Source organism: Pezoporus wallicus, unplaced genomic scaffold, assembly GCF_028554395.1.
Source record: "Pezoporus wallicus isolate ANWC-B61680 ecotype Strahan unplaced genomic scaffold, APGP_CSIRO_Pwel_v1 contig_5879, whole genome shotgun sequence".
NCBI classification, from domain to species: domain Eukaryota; kingdom Metazoa; phylum Chordata; class Aves; order Psittaciformes; family Psittacidae; genus Pezoporus; species Pezoporus wallicus.
In genome coordinates, this window is record NW_026637549.1 from 719,131 (window position 1) to 737,314 (window position 18,184).

The 18,184-nt window shown below is 37.6% G+C and overlaps 1 long non-coding RNA gene across 4 annotated transcripts in view; it reads right to left on the reverse strand.

The window, feature by feature from the left end:
- Positions 1 to 18,184, reverse strand: part of LOC130597558 (uncharacterized) — a 65,537-nt gene that overhangs the window by 7,214 nt on the left and 40,139 nt on the right. For 2 of the 4 annotated variants that reach the window (XR_008971801.1, XR_008971798.1), the window contains 2 exons: positions 14,849 to 15,055; positions 13,878 to 14,007 (listed from right to left, as the gene is read on the reverse strand). This is a non-coding gene — a long non-coding RNA (uncharacterized LOC130597558). Of the gene's footprint in view, positions 1 to 5,649; positions 5,916 to 13,877; positions 14,008 to 14,848; positions 15,056 to 18,184 lie in introns of those variants that run through there. The other 2 variants (XR_008971800.1, XR_008971799.1) reach the window with 2 other exon arrangements.

An 18,184-nucleotide genomic window follows, 5' to 3' on the forward strand; every position in this document is an offset into this window, starting at 1 on the left:
TGTGAAATCTCAACTTTAGCTTTGGCATTGGGGAGCTAAAGTGGCCAAGGGAAGTCCCATCCAGGCCCCATCCACGGAGGCCAATTTCCAAAGCCCTTTATACAGCTGCAGTTTTCCAGGACTTGTTTTGATTCTTCAAAGAGTACATGAAATCTCAGTAGTGCCCCTCTCTTTCCATCCCAAGCATACAGACCAAGAAGCTTTAAAGTACTCTTAGAGAACAACAGACAAAAAAATGCTTCTGCTTCCTTAGCTATCTTTGTTCCAGAGACTTTTTAAAAAGAAAACATACATGAGAAAATAATGATTAACTAATAAAATAAACCATCTTTAAGTCCTTTTCTGTCTATTGAAACCTTTTTACAGGCTACTGTTAGGCATCAGGTAGGCTGGTAATCTCTGTGCAGTCAAATACTGTATCACATGAAGTGAATTACTGGCAAAATGTGACAGGGACCACAATGGAAACACTGAAGTTATTTTAATTTGGGTTTTATAATCTAATTTCCTTTGTTTCTGTAACAGTCTAAGAAGCCAAAGGAAAAAAAAAGTCACAATCAAAGTGTGAGAATGACTCATGATTTATAACTTTTTGACAGCTATCACAGGGAGTCACAGGAAGAGAGAAGATTGAAAGTCCTGATACCTGGAAAGATGCATATAAATAACAGCACTTGCCAAGAGGCATCTCGTTAGGCTCTTACCCATCTTTCAACTTCCTTTATTAATTATTGCATGATATTATCACTCCTTGGAACACCTCCCTCTAAGTAGTAGCAGCAGCATAGACCTTTTAGCATATATCAACTGGAAGCCAGGAAGGGGGTCACAAAACAGGCCAAGCCTAAGTTCCCCACTCTGTTCAAAGCACAGGATAACACTTTCATTAATAAATGTCTTTGCTACTGAATAGTTTAATGATCCCACTTTCATCTCAGTCTTTCAGATTTTAACTATCATCTTCCTCTTTCTTCTGCATCCCTTTTTTAAAAAAGACACAGAGAAAAAGCATACCATCCAAACCAAACTTGTGGCTATACAAAATAAAATCAAATCAAAAGGCAGGGTTTGAAAGGAAAAAAAGATGAACCCAAAAATTTCATTGAAAATAAGTTGCTAAAATAGTTCCAAAGTTCTCGCTGTTTCTTTCACTTAATAAAAAAATCTTGATTTTTTTCCTCCACACTCAAGTTTGTATCACTGTGCTATTTCATAAGGAAAATAATGGGGGAAAATGAACAGGACCAAAAAATAGCATTTGTGTCTTAGTTCAAACATGCAGAGGAAATATCACAATGACAGATAAGTTTAGCAACCTAAGATCTTATTTATCACATTATGTATGTTATAGGGTCTTTTTATATTTTAAGAACCAATGCTCCTTTAAGAAATAAGGGGGCATTTGGATCCTAAGGATGAAATCACAAAGAAATCTCCCAGTGCACTATGACTAGCCTTTTTCAGAAAGCAGGGGGTAGAATCAAGATTAGACTCTAGGACTAAACATTAGCTTGCTTTATTCCCAAAAGTTTTAATGCGTGGAGATAACAGTCTCTTCACAAATATCTCAGATGGTGCTTCCAAGCCCCAGGTCAGAGTTAGAGAAAATGAAAGAGTGGGTAAATCAGTGGCATTCATATTCATGCCCTCTGTTTTCATGGCAGTTGCCCACAGATTTGCAAATACTAGGAGTGTATAATCTTTTCCATGGATTATTTTTGTGGTTTCCAGTGGTAGCTACAGTCACAGGAATCTCAAATAATGCTCCTGCTGGAGACCTATGGTGGAAAGAATCCACTGCTTGCTGCAAAGCCACTGTCTAGTTTTAGTATCTGAAGCATGTTTTTTGCTTTTCACCAGATTTCAGAGGAGACTGGAACCGATAAAGTGATAAATTAGTTCATTGATCAGAAATAATAGAAGGATATGGAATTCCATGGATGAAAACCAAGACAAGAACCCAAAAGGGTGATTTAGGGAGAATATCAAAAAGGACATTTCAACAGACACTCGATTCTGGGGAGGAGAAGTTACTACAGCACTGTGCTGGGATCCAGGGAATCTCCAGTTTAATTCTTGCCACTTATCTGCCAAACAGTGTGGTTTGACTGCCTAAGCTTCTTGATCTACAAAATAGCTCTTAGGACAGGATATTTCTGTAAAGTATTTTGAGATTTTTAAGTCAATATTCTACATAAAGGTGACTTATTTCTGTTACAGGCAAAGCTATCAGAGGTGAAATGTAGTCCATGCATAAATCAATCACAGTTTGCCAAAGGTTCAAGTTTTTGTGTGTGAAATTTACTGTGTATGGAACAGTGCTGTATTTGCAAGCTGGTTGAAAAAAATTTCTTTTTCTGGTGTATAATTTCTATTGTTCACTTCTATTTATTGTAAAGGAAATAGATCGTGTTGTACCAGGCCCAAAGGTGGTATTAGCTAGTAGGCGCCTTTGGAATTGAGGTAATAAATTATCAAGTTTTTATATCAGCTTTACTAAAGAGGCAACTCTGTGATCACATGCTGAACAAATGGAGCATTGTTTCAGAGGAGAGATTCTGATTCAGAAGGGATTCCAAATTTAATTGCACGGAACTGATAAAAGAAACACTTTCCCCCCTTTATTACCCGATAATATACAATTACACTAAGAAAAAGCACACAGAGCTAGACATTGCCACTGGAGTATTGACCTGAAACAGATGGGAAATAGCTGAAAGATCTACATTTATACTGTCACCATACATCTACATTTCATTTAAAAATAAATGTTCCTATTGGCATTGTATTTAGACCCCTTATTAACAAGGCAATGGACACAAAAACTATGCTAAATTAAATCTTCTACAGCTTACACACTGACTATGCTGCTTTTTTCGTCTCACTCTTTGGCCTATGCAATTTTGTTTCCACGCAAAGAATTTGGCCCTTTTGCGCATTACAGAGAATCCAAAGGATTAACCTTCTGGTGCTGGGAAACAGCTAATGTTCCTGCCAGTGAGCTAAAGCTGGAGTATCCCTTTGTCATGGCCAAATTTATGACATGGATCAAAAACTATAAAAAGCTGTGTTGCATCCTGCCATTAAGGAGAATTAATATTTTCAGTGGTACGTTAACCAAAGTTTTTCCAGTGTCTCTCGTTAAAAGCAGACTGTTGACTTTTCATCCTGGTGTGCCAAACATTTTCACTGAAACTCTAACAAGACTTTCATCTTACAACCATTATTTCTTAATGGACTTGGATAGGGGCAGTGTACAGGAATGGATTTCCTTTTCAGCTCAGCGCAATGGCCCATCATTAGTGTGCTGGGTCTTGGAGAACCATTACACATGCAAACATTTAAAGTATTTCCAGGGTAACTACTTTTCTTCCCTGAAATGCAATTCATGTTTTATCTATTATATTTAAGCAACATTTGGTTGCGTTTCACCTTTCAAGTATCTCTACCATGATCACTTCTCATTCTGCTGCATAGTAAAACTCATAATGACTGAGCTCATACACAAAAACATTATATTTTTTTTCATGGAGTGGATTTTGTAGAACTTTCCCCTCATCTTGGGCAATAAATCTGTCTCTGAAAACCACGAAGCCCAAATGCTTGCCATTTGACAAGAATACTGTATGACAACACCACTTGCCACTTATTCCTTATTATTGGGTAGATTATAGAATTCATAGTTGGAAAAAAAAAAAATCTACTGTTTGCCCTTTTAGTGCTTCTATTTTTTAGTGATTTTCTATTCATTCCTGTTTTCCTACTGGTGACGCCCTGATATCCGTCACCAAACAGCATTCACTTGCTTTGCAGGAATGTATTTTATTTTTTCCAAGCTGACATGAGCAGTGTCAACTGCTTTCCAAAGTTGCCTATTCCTCCCGTTAAGCCCTCTCATTCCTAATATGTACTTCTAAAGATTCCTTAACAATTACATATACAGATGCAGTTTTGGAAACTTTCAGCCTTTGATGGTATTTTGAATCATGGCCCTGTTGGCAGCAAATGAACTCAAAGTTACAACCCTGGAGTGTGATACCATCAGTTCTAAGAAGCTGTGTAATATTTATATGTCTTCATTCAGACTTTATATCAAATGTAACAGGCTTTGCAACCTTCATTAAGATAAGCTGGCACCCAGAGGTTACCATATGTTCCTCTTTTTAGGCTAGTATTTAAGTGCAGATGTATATTTATTTTTCCACTCTACAGTCCACCCTGAACCATTCTTACTGCAAAGCTAATGAAACCATTGCTTTAATCCCCTCTGGCCTTCAGGGTACGTCATATGGTCCTTACTATTTCAGAATTCTTTTTAGTGTGCTTTTTATTTCCTTACTTCTGCAGTATTTATAACTTCCCAGTTCAAGAGGCTTTGGTTTTTCTACGGGCGTCAGGGAAACTAAAACCGTGAGTATCACACTGAAAGTGGAACTGAAGCCAAATCTGCCTAAGTCAGATGCAGAACAGTTCTGCCCGCACACTTCCCTATTTTCCCGGCATCTTCTCAATTAGTTGAGCCATCCAGGATGGCCTTCCTTTATAAAGAGACTTATCAGACATTTTTAAGTTGGACTGCTAGCCATTCTAGTCCGATGATCCTTCTTGTATTCCAGATATTTATACAACATAGACAGTTACAGAAGACTCCTACATTCTGAACCCTTATTGTTTAAGGCTTTGTGATAGACACTGGCCACCCTCTTTACAGCAGACGAATGCAGCTAAAATGTCTATTATTTCTCTTCCTGCATTGTAATGTTTCCGCTTTTCCTTCAGGCCTGATCCAAACGCTATCTGAATTAGTGAAAGCCCCACAAAAATAGTGGACAATTTTATTTATTTTTTATAAGAAAAAACTGCAATTCATTTGAATTATGAACCTCATCCCACTGCCTTGATTCACACTGATAGCCTTTAGTCAGAAGAGCAAACGCAGGGCACGATGGAGGCCTTAAGGCTATTGCTGAAAGCAATGGCTACGGGTTTGGCCCCATTTACTTCTTTTCCTTTCTGCAGTGGATGTTTTGCAAAAGATGAATTCCTCTGTGCTTGATAGTAGTCTATAAGGTTAGACTTTTATACTATATTTTATACTTGAACAAATCCCACTGAACTCATTCTGGTTTATGCTTCTTCTTAGAGGAGACTATTATATGTAAGCTGAATCTCTTAACTATATCAAATCCAATATAAACACCCTCTTTATAAGACACACCTCACTCTAATGCTCAGTGTGGAACTCCTAGCAAAAATTATAAATGGAGTGCTTTGTTCAGGCATTTAACTCTTTCATTCCTAATATCAAATCACAATGCATAAGCTGTTTTTATTTTGCACTTAAAAATAAATATAAATGGAAGCCGTAACTTAACCCATATGATGTGATTGAGCAAAACTGGAAGAAGATTTTGACAAGCAACAAGAACTTCACCAAAGTTTTGAGGGGTTTTAATCTTATTTTTCGGAGGGGTGTCTGGGAAGGAGTGGGGGGAGGGGAACGTGCTAAAACTTTGCTAATTGTTGGAGAATTCAAACCTGTTTCCATTTATTTGAAATTATTACATAATGGAAGAGGGACGCTATAATTCAACCCAAATGGATGACTTCAATAAGCGGGTGGAAATGATTCAGTACATTAAAGAGAAGCTGTTTCAATAACAAATCTTTATTATAATCAGGAGTGAAGTGGTTAATTTAAGTTTTTACTGAAAAACAGGCTGGCAAAAATGTTTCCAGGGATGTAGGGATTTTTTTCCTTTTACTCAGTAGGGGTTTGGAGAGGAGGTTTGGAAGGGAAGGAGGGCTTCGGTTCCAGGATCCCCGCATTCCCACGAGTTCCATTAAGGAAGGGGGAAGGGCTTCCTGCTGAGGCAGCCATCTGCAGCTTTCTGTGAACAGCAGGAACCAAAGGCCTGGTAAAAGGAGAGTAAACCCAGGGTGACAATTTTGTCTGCATTCAAAGTCAGAATGTGGCTGATTTTTTTCTATTAGTTGTGTTGTTACTACTACTATTATTAAGGAGGAGGGAGGGTTTCTCTGGCAGAATTGGTAGGTCTATAATGGAATATTAATTAAGAGCAAACAATAGTGTTACATGCAGAAAAGTGTCTAGCACAAACACACCATGACAGCCTCTCCTGGAATGTGCCGCCAACAGCAAGCTGGGATTGTCATCATCGGAGCTACTGTCACTCTGCTACAAAATATCTGGAGCCTGCGGATGCTTGTCTGAGGTCCCCTTAAGTTATTGCTTTCTAGGCTAGAGTAAATTAGACCTGGATTTTTCTAAAGTGCTGTCACTTAATACCTATTTTATTAAGGTTATTTTTATGCCCATAATTTGAAGGTAACACATCTGTTATTTCCTCTGCTGCCTGGCTTTGGTGAACACTGCCTATGGAAAGTAACAAAGAGTGACACTGGAAAAAATAACAAGGGTGTTTTAACTTCCAACATCTGGAGAAAACAATATTAAGGAAACAGGAACAAATAGGTACGGTAGCCTACAAAGCAAAAGTCCTCTTTTTAACAACGGTGCACAGTTTATATGGTACAGTAGATTTTTATGATTTTGGTCTGGGCAATCTAATACAAAAAATAAGGTTGAAAAATCTCATTAAAGAAGCAGCAGCTCCAGTTCTTGTTTAGGTCATCCTAATGCCAAAACCCCAGGTACAAAGGGAGAGAGGGGAAAAAAAGTTACTATTATCCCTTCCAGAAAAGAGTTTCAAAATTCCACCACTAAAACTTCCTGTTATGTAGCTTTCAATAAACTTTTATCACTGCTACATATATGTCCCTGGCTGCTACCTACAGAGACGCAGAAAATTCTACTGTATCATATGAAACTTCAAAACTGAATTAAGCATTCCTGTGGAGTGATAAATATCAAGATTAAGAAAGTGGTGGTAATTTTCCAAGTAAAAAAAAAACAACAAAAAAACCCACCGAAACCAACAAACAAATATAAAACCTCTTTGTATTTGCATTCACATTATTGAAAAAACAAAGTAAACTGTTAAAGGATCAAGTAATCTTTTAGGGAAAGGGATGCATTTACCATACAAACATCTATTTGGAAATGCCATATTTCAATACCACTATTTTTTCTTTTTAAATTTGATAGATTTATTTTTACAATGTACATTCCTGAACCCTCCCATTTGTTGTCTGAATTCCTGTTTGTGACCTTGGAATTCCAAATTTGTTATGTCATCCTCTGCCTTTTTTTCTAAGGGTATTGTATTAGAAAATGAAAACAGCATGAAAATACTTCCCTGTCCCTTCACACCCTCTCCTTTTCTCCTGTTAATTGGTATTGCCCTGGCATCCATTTAAAAAAAAATATTTCCTCTAAATGGAAAGGTAACTTATGGTACTCTGCCAAATAGAAGGCCTATCTTTGTTTCACAAACATGAGAGGATGTGTTTAGCAGAAGCTGCTTATTTCTAGCTACTGTTTTGGGGTAGAGGGATTTCTGCTTTTATTTAATATTTTCTTTTATAGAAAACAAAACATAATACTGATCTGTTTCAGGTTTTTTTGAGTTTCTGCCTTTTTTTTTCTTTTAGATCTCCAAAAGGAAGACTCCACTTCCAATGGTGCATAATTATTTTAGCAGTTTTCCTTATATAAAGGCTACATGTAAGTAAAGAATGTTTCTCCTGCCAGTAATGAGCAGGAGACGGCCGTTAAGAACAGATGCTCCTAATGACTGGACCACTGCTTGTGACAGCAAAAACCAGAGGAAATCATTACACCCTAAGCTGTAGATGTGCTTTTAGTTCTCAGTACAAATAACACATGCCTCGGGTCAGTAAAGGACTACTGCATTTGAACAAGTTTGGTTTCTATGCAAAGCTGAAGGTATGTCCAGGTGTTTTTTAGTTTTTAGTAGGTTTTCTGTCTGGATACATAAGAGTGACTCCAGGCACAGGTGAAACAACTCTATGAACTGCCTGAATACCCCACCCAAGCTGCAAAACTACAGGGTGCAGTGCAGGAGAAGTTCCAAGTCGCAAGAAACTACACTTCCAAAAGATATCTGATTAAAACCTTTGTGCAGTGTGAAAGCTGACATAATGAATGCCAGCCTAACCCAGAAAATCCTCATCCTTTTAATAGGTGTTACAAATGCTCAGCACTTCGCAGGCTTAAGTTCAAAGTCACCTTTATAAATAGCATTTACTTCACAACCGCAAAGTACTATTTTTTTTCTAAAGAAACTTTGGGATTCAAGCTCACACAAATACAATTTAAAAAAGAATAGTCTGCTTTAAACACTACCAACTGAAACCGCAATGCTTGCACACTATTAAGAAGAATGTGAGGACCTGCTTCTGTCTTTACGTTGCAAAACATTGTTTTGCTCAGATGAGGCTGTAAATGTAACACAGTTTCCCAGCGCTGAAATCAAAGTGCTGCAGCAACATAGGTGTTGTCCCATTTTACCACAAGAAACCTCAGACAAACAGGTTTTCCCCACTCCTGTCCCCCACAGCAACCTTCTCAAAGCTGCTACCCAACATTCAGAGATGTTTCCTTTCTCGAAAAACACCAGGCACTCTCACAGAACTTTAGATATTTAATGACATAATGTAGATTGGTTCATGTAGATGTGTTTATATCAGCTTCATCTGTGATTGCTCTGTATCACCTGGTGCAGAAAACACCATGTGTTTTAGTGGATTGAGAACATAGTAGGTATCATTAATGAAAGGTACAACATCTGTTTAAATAGCACAGTTTTTTTCAGTCGGTTAACAGCATAATCGCTTTAGCTATCAGAGGAACGTGGTGCCTATGGGTAGCATCTCAGAACAGCATACAGGTATAGTGCATGCATTCATAAATGAATAAAATTTTTCACTGAATATATAGGTATCAAGAGACCTCTCTTTCACTTAAGTCCTCAGAGTAAGGCTCCAGTGGGATTTGAAAAATGTGTGGGCTCTTTTCCAGCCCTGAGAGGTGAATTATACCCAGTGAAACTACAGATCTGCCTGTGCAGACAGGTGCAGGCAGTTTCCTCAATTCCTCTGTGTCTCTGGTCCCAGGCAGCCGCAATCCAACTCCAACGCAAAGGCTGCACAGGCATGTTTAGCTGAGAGATAGGGTGAATCGGCTTGAACACACTAGCCTTCAAACATGCTAGCTAAGAATCTACCAACTAGCTCATGAAGTGGGATTTTAGTTAAACTTGTTTTGTGCACAGAGTGCTACTTGGAAAACAAATTGAAGAATGTAATATTTTTCTAAAACTCTTTCAAAAACATTTCTAAAAATCATGATAAACAATAAAAATATCTTCTAAAATGTATCAAAACTGTTCACAATGTTACAATTTTGGAAAAAAAAAATTGACTGAGGTTGTTTTTAAAGGTATGCAGTTGCATCCAGGATTCACTGTAAAAGAAATGAGGTCAAGAGGCCGATTTCTTTTAAATTCTGATATCCTTCCTCATTTATATGTGCCATAAAATGAAGTGGAAGAGGTAGATGAAGCAGTGAGCATGTAACAGCTTTACTGACAGCTTTTGTAGTACCAAAACAAACCATGCTGCACTTTTATTTATATACTGGGAATTCACCAGTTCAAATACTGACCCATGACCCTAGTTCTGCAAAGTACCCAAACATGTATTTAAGCATTTTCTGAATGTGTAGAATAAAGCTTAAATTAAAGCATATGCTTAAGCACTTTGCTAAGTTGGAGCTTTACTGTTCCCATAAATTGCAGTTGCAAGGCAAGTAATTGTTCTACGAATTACTCTGAAATTATTCTAAAAGCCTATCACAGAACTCTGAGTAATTCATAATACTGGAAAGTCAACAGGAAGACCAGTGTCTGTCAACTGGTGTTTGGAGCAAGATATTGATTCCCAAGTGGAGCAGGGTTAAAATGTTATAGCAACATGATCTGGAATGATTTTTCAAAAACTTACAAATAAGGGAAATGCACAGGGTATGCACCCAGGGAGCACCAGGCCGTGATTCTGAGAAGGTTGGAGTTAAGGGTAGAACTCTGAGGAAATCACAAAGAAAAAAAATCATGTCTTTCAGTCCGTGAGGGTCTGCCTATGAATTTATAGCCAAGGGCATGAACCTCTAGTTTACTTGTGCTTCTGATCTGTCAGAAAGAAACCTTCCCTTATTCTTTTCCACATCACAGATACCACTCCTCCTCATAAGCCAGTACTCTGCTATTTCGATCAGATCTATTGCAAATAAAATAATAGTAAAAAAAAAGGAAAATCAGTCTTTATTCATCAGAAGGAGACAGGAATAAGGTCAAAACAACTTCAGCCCCCTTTGCTTTCTAATTTGACTTTGAGAGAGAGATAAGCTAAGAGAAAAGAACAGAGGAAGATTTCTGATCTAAACCTCACAGGCTCAGGCAACTAATCAAGGGGAATTTGGAAAAGCTGTGACACATCTGAAGAAACTGAAAATATTTACTAATATTTACTAACCCAAAGCCTATCGTCCACTAGTGCTCTCAGCTAAGACTCAACGACTCCCTTCTCACGTTCCAGTGTGATAACAACTCACTACAGAATAAACCACAGGAAAGGTAAAGGTCATTACTTGGTTGTTTGCATTAGACCTAGCTTCTTCTTGATTTTAACATATGAACCCTGAAACAAATACCCATTTCCTTTGTACCATGGGAAGAGGAGGTCTTTTAAAGCAAAACAAGTAATTGAAAAAAGATATTTTCTGGTTTTAATAAGAACTAAGCCAACATGATATAAAAAAAACCTCTGTTTTGCAACACCTGTCACAACTTCAAAGAACGTTAAAAGTGCCCATTGCAAAAATAACAGGTGTCAGCCTGGAGATGTGAGGTCCAATACATGGCAGAAGCACAGTAATTCAGGCAATTGCTATTAAAAGAACACATAACCCAACCCCCCCCTCAAAAGGCAAAATGGAAAAAAAATCTTTATGAGCCATTAGAGGATATTTTAGCAAGTCTAAGTTTTCATACTATCTCATGAGAAATATATCACCAAAGTATGCAAAAAGATTCAAAAATAGATTGGAACAAACCTGAGGTTGAGAATTCAAGCATTCAGGGCCAGGAAAGAGAGAAACAAAGTTTAATGTTTAACTTTGTATTTTAAAATATGACCTTGCAAATGCTGTAAATAGATAAAAACAATGCAAAATAGATCATCAGATGTAAACTGACAAAGCTTGCATGATCTGGGAGATACTTCAGTTTCCTGGTCATAAATGTATCCAAAAACCTCTAAACTGATAAATCTTTTACATGGTCCTGAAAACTAGCAAGAATTTTCCAGTTAGTCCAAATTAGAACATGTTGAGTGGCAGAAGCATTGGAGGTATTACAAATATGTTCCTAAACACAAATTACAACTGCAATTTTCATAGGAGGCCTTACAATACGCTATGGATAAAGGGACCGTAGCTGAAATCCCAGGAAGGCTCATGAAATGTTTATGATTTCATATTTTTGAGTCTACTGCCACTAAATCTCTGCTAAAAGCAGGAATTAAATTTTGGGGGGTTAACAATATATAATTTCCTTTTCTTTCTAACTACCCAAGAGGGACAAAGAGTAACATCCGATTAGTAACCAGGCTTCCTCTGTGATGCTAACTGTGAAATATGTAGCTGGCCCAGAGTATTAACAGGGAGTTATGTGCTTGAAGCATAGAAACAGACTGGGTTGTTTAAAACATAGCAACAGACTAGGATACAGGGTCCTCCCTCACTGCTACCTAATTTGGCTTATTCAGGGTTATTCATGATCTGGGTCCCCTGAGAAACTGTCATGGTGAATCATCTAAAGCCCATATCTGGTGTGTTTATTATCATGCTATTGTATATAAGAACAGAACATCAGTGACAGGCCGATGTGCAACTGATGCAAGGTTTCTGGAGTAGTTAAAGAACTTGGACATTTACTCTCATTTTTTAAAAAATGGAGCTGAGCAACCTATCTAATGGTAAGGCAAAGTCCCTGGGATGCTTTGGAGATCCTTACCCTGCATTTCCAAAAATAATTGTTAGTTAAAAGATTGGAAAGTGTGAATCCATTCAAGAGATGAACAACTGTTTGCTTCCCATGAACAGGAAAGCACCTGAAACAGTGTTTGGGACCAGTTCAAACCACCAAGGGTACATTGGTGGTTGGTGCTCCTAGAATTAAGCTGGTACTCCTTAAGGGTACCTCTACATAATCCTAGAATTAGGCTGGTACTCCTAGAATTAAAGTAGCTTCTTACTATTTTTAATGAGCCACCTTTTTCTCCTTTAGTGCTATTCCTGCATCTCTTAACATACCACCTTTTAATTATCACCTTATTTGAGCTAAAATTCTAAAGATCCCAGTTTACCTAAGTGTTACTTCTTCAGGCTGATGGATACTTATTTCGGGAAAAATGAATGAGGGCATTCATTGTTTTGTCCTGTTTTGCAGGAAGCGCAATGCTGATTGCCAGCTGGATGAATGTGGGAAGAAAGCCTTCCTAAGGTATCACAATCCTGTCAGAGACTGCTTTTTTGTTCCGTGAAGCTTAAAGCAGCATCCATTTCAGACAACATTTTCTACTGAATAGACAGTGCCAGATGCTCTCAGAACTTAGGGCTGTGCTCAAATAATCCAGTTAATTTTGTTCTCACAAAAGAACTGAAGGTTGTGCCCAGTTAATCCAAATAATTTTACCCCAAATGTTTAACTGGCCACAAAACCCTCCACCTTTGAAAACCAAATCCAAGTCAATGTAGATAGAATTTTCCCAGTACTCTGCAGCATACATGGCAATTCCAAAGTAAATTTTTATTAAGGCCTTATTTTAACTATTTTAGAAAATCAAATGTCCTATAAAAGCAGAAAGAGTACAGACAACACCATATTTGTTAAGTAACAGCAGTCAAAATCAACTCCCTTCAAAACCCCCAGTCAGTTTTTTCCTTTAAAATTATGTTCCATGATTCAAGCTCTTGAGAATTTAAGTTCTTTGCTCCTGTGCCTGGCTTAGCCAGCTTAGTCAGGTCTTCCCAGCAGCTGGGAAGGATTGCACGTACATAGCTACCAGCTCATTTAGGACCAAATTGTGGTACAGTTATTTATGACGAGCAGGAACTTACACTCCTTGCATTAGTTTTAATAGGAGTTTACTAGGAGAAAATGCTGCAAAATTCTGGTGCTTAGTTGACAAATTGATATATTTACCAAATATCAAACAGGACTGGAGACTTCAAAATGCAACTCCAAAACAAAAGTTTCATGTTTCATTGAAGTAGCCAAGAAGGTAACGTTTCCTGATCTCTTGAGAGGAATTCTCATCATTGTTTGCAACTTTAACTTTTTACCTAATAGTACCCCAGAAACTGTAAAATATCCCATTTTTAATGAACAGAAAAAAAGAGTCATGACAAGGGGATATCTGAAGACCAGCTTTCCTGTCAGCAGAGAAATACCTCTTCCTCCAGTAATGACTTCCTAACAATCTTTTCTCTCTATTTCTCTCATGTGTAAAAAGAGGAAGATAGACATAAAGAGAAACTTTTTACAGAAAGGTCATTTGACACAGGCTCCTCCATGACACATACCCTGGAGAACCTCCCTGGCAGTGAAACACAGGGAGGAAACAGGTGTAGGAATGAGCCACTCACACACTTCCCTAAACAGTGGCCACAAAATTCAGACACAACAGGCAAACCCCACTACTGCAGAAGCAATGTCTGTGTCAAAATGTCAGTTTACTGTTTGTGGTAGAATATTAATAGTGTGAGGAACCTTCCAATATATAAGATAATGGAAGGTGAAGCAGTATTTCTCCAGAAGAGAGATGACCAGAGGAAAAAACAAGTAAAAGCCTGCAGAGCCAAAGAATACCACTTGATAATTCTCAAAGTTGGTACTTAGTTGCTGTGTGCAAAGCGCTTCTCTGTCTAATGCAGAACATCTCTGATGTTATATATTTGATAGTTTTCACAAAGCCACGAAGCAATTACTCAGTTGTGTTCACCTGTAAATGACAGAATGCCTTAAGGATTTTTGATCTATTGTTTATTTCCCCAGCATTTATCAAAATGTCTTGCTTCAAGAATGGGTCTAAATAGTGACAAAAGCCAATCTACAAGTTTTTCTGCAGTTACTGATCCTTAGTTTTTCATTCCCATATCTCAAACGGAAGGGTTTCACTTCCACACGTTTCATAAAAGTTGTAAGCAGTTTTTAAAAAATACTCACCTACCACTTTCTCTTTTGCTGTAGACTGAAACTTTGTGCAAGATGTTTTTTCTAGTTACTCTAATCACTCTATAGCATTTCTATTTTATAACCCCAGCTAATTTTTATTAGTGACAGTGTTTTCTTCTTGTCCAGCATGCTTCTTCAAGTATACCAATGCATAGCCTTGACCTTTTATTTAAAATCAACCCCATCACCTACAGACAATAACTCCTAGAAAATCTAGGTTCTTTCCATATTTTGCTTTGCTGAGATCCTCTCAGGCACACACTGCCAGGTTTTAAAATCAGAAAGGATATGGAGTTTCTGCAGATTGTGGTTTCTAAGCCATAACAAATTAACTGACCAAATTGTGTAATATTCTCTGCATTACAGTATTCACTCCCTACACGATGATATTCATCACCCACCCTCTTCCTTCCTCCACAGACTCTCAGAAGATTCACACTACATCCATTTCCAGCACTCCTCTCAGATTCCCCAGGCAAATGCCAATCAAAGCTTCCTTTGTTGGCGATATGTACATTCCTCCATGAGCTATAAAGGGTAAGAATGTCCCAACTTTCTACAGGCTATCATAGGCACGTGCAAAATTATTGTCCCATAGTTTATCTTACTATACCCCAGAGAAATCTCATCCTGTTTTCTTTATATGGACTACAGATGTCTTAGCCAAGCTTCCTCACCACTGAGTCACCAACGGGGATTGTTTACATCTTCATAATGAGTCACCTTCACGATTTGGCTCACTTTCAATGCATGGGCTGACTTCATCTACTCTCTGTTTTGTCTCATTCTCCTTCATCTTGTCAATGTAGCTGTACCTGTTGGGAGTACAAGCACAAAATGGCTCCCTCCTACTTTTCCTTTTGCTTTCTTTATGCCACTTCATGTTGACTGATGTCACTTTCTATCTCTAGATTGACTGCTGTTCCAAAACTTTGACTTTCATGTTGTTCCAAGTTCCTGTGTCATAGGAAATACAATTCATATTTCTTTTTTTGCATCCAAGAATATCTGCTGACATGCAAAAGTGCCGCATCTTTGCTCAGATGTCAAAATACATTTGTACCTTTCATCCTCATTTATAAATAGGAATATTATTAATATTGCAAATATCTAGGATGCTTTAGAAGTCATATTGCCTTTTTCTATATGATATGTTCTCCCTTATTGGAATGTGTAAATGACTAGGAATTCTGTGGGCCTTAGAGCTTTCCTTTTTGCACTATCCACCACCTTGAAGGTTCATTTTGTGAATGTTCCGTATTTATTAATTCTTTCCTTTTCTAATCACTATGTTTAGTATGTCCACTCCTCAACTAACTCACCCTTAGATCTAAACTCCTTGCAATCAGTGGTTGGCTGAACTCCCAGAGTCAGACAGTATCATTTTCTGTTTTACCTTCAGGCTGTCATGTACTGCTTCAGAGCTATTGTAGTTATGTTTCCAAAACAGCAGAGTAATATTAATATTAATATTTTCATTATCTCATTATTTTCTAAATGTCTATTGTAAATATGTTTTTATATTACTTCCTTTCCTTCAAAAGATTAAAAAAAAAGAAAAAGATTAAAGTGCTCGATAAGGTCCCTTTAAGAGTCTTTCACAATTCCTGTTTTTGTAAAGTTGCAGTGGCTTTGTTGCATAAAAAACCTTATGGCAACTAAATTGGGGTGAGAGGTAAAATACTGCCATGAATTAGAAACAGGCTATGAAACCAAAAGCAAGGTCAGAATTAATAATCAGTTTTCGAGGGAAAAGGTTACCAGGAAGGTGACCAGAATTGAACCCAGTTTGCTAGGTGGGGTAGAATGTAAAGATGTGAGTAAAAACATTATTGTGTTTAATTATTACTAACAATATAAATAAATCATACCTAGGTGTTTTGCAACTAGATCTGTGGAAATTACACACAAAATATCTCCTGTAAGTGTTAAGTCAGTAACTTCTAACATAAACCTGATTTTTATTTAAACCCACAACCTTTGTAGATAGAAGCATGCCCTTATCTTGTTTTTAAATAACAAAGTGGTTGTGTGGAGGGCCGCATATCTTTGAAGAGTTCCAAACCCTGTGTATACGAGACATAGCTATCCTGAAAAGTGAATCTGTTATTTAATTCTTCGAATTTGTCTACTGATCTTAGCTACATTTTCTCAGGTATACAGAGTTTAACCAGACCCACCCACCCACCCAGAAAAAGGTTTTTGTGTCTTCCAGTACCAGTTCAGACTAATGGCCAGCCCTATGATCTTGTTTATTTTTAAATCAACCTAGATAAACAAATCTTTCCATTTGTCATTATCGTTTCTCTTTTTGTAATTAATCCTCTGAGAAGTTAGGAATTAAACAGCACTTACTCAGCCAAAATGGAAACTTCGTATAATAGTTTCTTTCATAAAGTGCAAATCAAATATAAATTCACATTTTTTGAATATGGAAATACTCATAGTGATGAAAGTTATACTTAGTACATGTGGAATGGGTGCTTCATTTTTTAAGTGTGGTTTGTTTTGTTTTTTTTTTAAACAATGATGCCAGTGAACTTCAAGATGATGAAGTTTAATGGGCCTTGGAGCCTGCTCAGATCTAGCTGCCTCAGTCCAAATGCTAATGTGAATTCAGAACTGTGAGCAGAAAAAGTCCAAGTCTGAAAGACTCGTTGCCCTGGTGGGAAATATTATTTATGCCAGTGACAGGAGCCACTGGCTGCTGTATGTGAGTGAAAGATTGAGAACATTGGCCCACATGAGGTGTATCTTGGTTGTAGACAGGATTCCACTATGAAACTTTCCTTGATATTATGACTGGCTTTAGATGAGGCCAAGAATAGATGAGGCAAGAGTGCTGTTTGCATTGTTTGAGCTGCCTTAGGTACTAATAAAGAGAGCAATAGGCATTATGCTGGATTCCAGAGGTGAAAAATGATCTAATAATTCTTTGTTTTCAGATGCTGGACCTCATCTTGATATTTTTCCTAGTGTGGTTCTCGGTAAGAGACCTGCACTTGTAGCCAGTTAGCTGTTTGTACACTGACACACACAACTGTAAAAGAAACCAGACTCATTATGAATGTGACAGAGCCAATATCCTAAATTCTGGAGGTTTTCTGTTAAACAACTGCCATTCAGTGAGGATCTTGACACACTCCTGCCTTAAAAGAAATGGAAACTTGCGAAATTTACTTACGCTGTTAATAACCAAACGACAGCAACAAAATTATATTCAGAGTAGGGAAAACACAATTTACTGTGGACTTGGCTCCTTTGACAGTATAGGACAAGATAGTCTCAGCCTTGCAGTTCAGCTGAGTGTCTCAGCCTTGCAGTTCAGCCGAGTGTTATGCTATCCATCAAAATCTGGGATCATACATGTCCAAATGTGGAACATCTGTATACTGTTGAGAGCCTCAGCATAATTTTTAATTAGAAGATGTGTTTTGAATGTTTTCTCACTTAATGTGCTAAATAAACCAGCAATTTTAAAAACACAAACCCCAAATTATTTATAGGCAAACCAATGAAATCTGCATTCCAAACCCACAACCAGCCCAGCATGAATGCTGACCTCACCTCTGCTACTACAACTAATAGGAAAACTGATGCACCACTTAGGCTAGGCATAATTAAGAATATAAAAAGTTTGCCAATGGATGTTTCTATTTTTCGCAAGACATCTGCCACAGAGGAAAATGCCAATCTGGATTCTCTTCCTAGGCCCAGTAACAGAGTGTCGTCTCTAAGTAATGCACATGTTAGCATGAAGCCCGACACATAAAAATCGAGAGAGCATAAAAACGGAGCGATTAATGAGTAAAATTGAAATAAAGGGTCAGGCTCGAAATGGGGTATGAACAGTTTCACAAGAGATTGCTTTTGTTTACTATTCTGATTGATGTCCTGGTTCTAGAACATGGGAGACCCTGCAGATGGGGTCTGCAGGCAACACA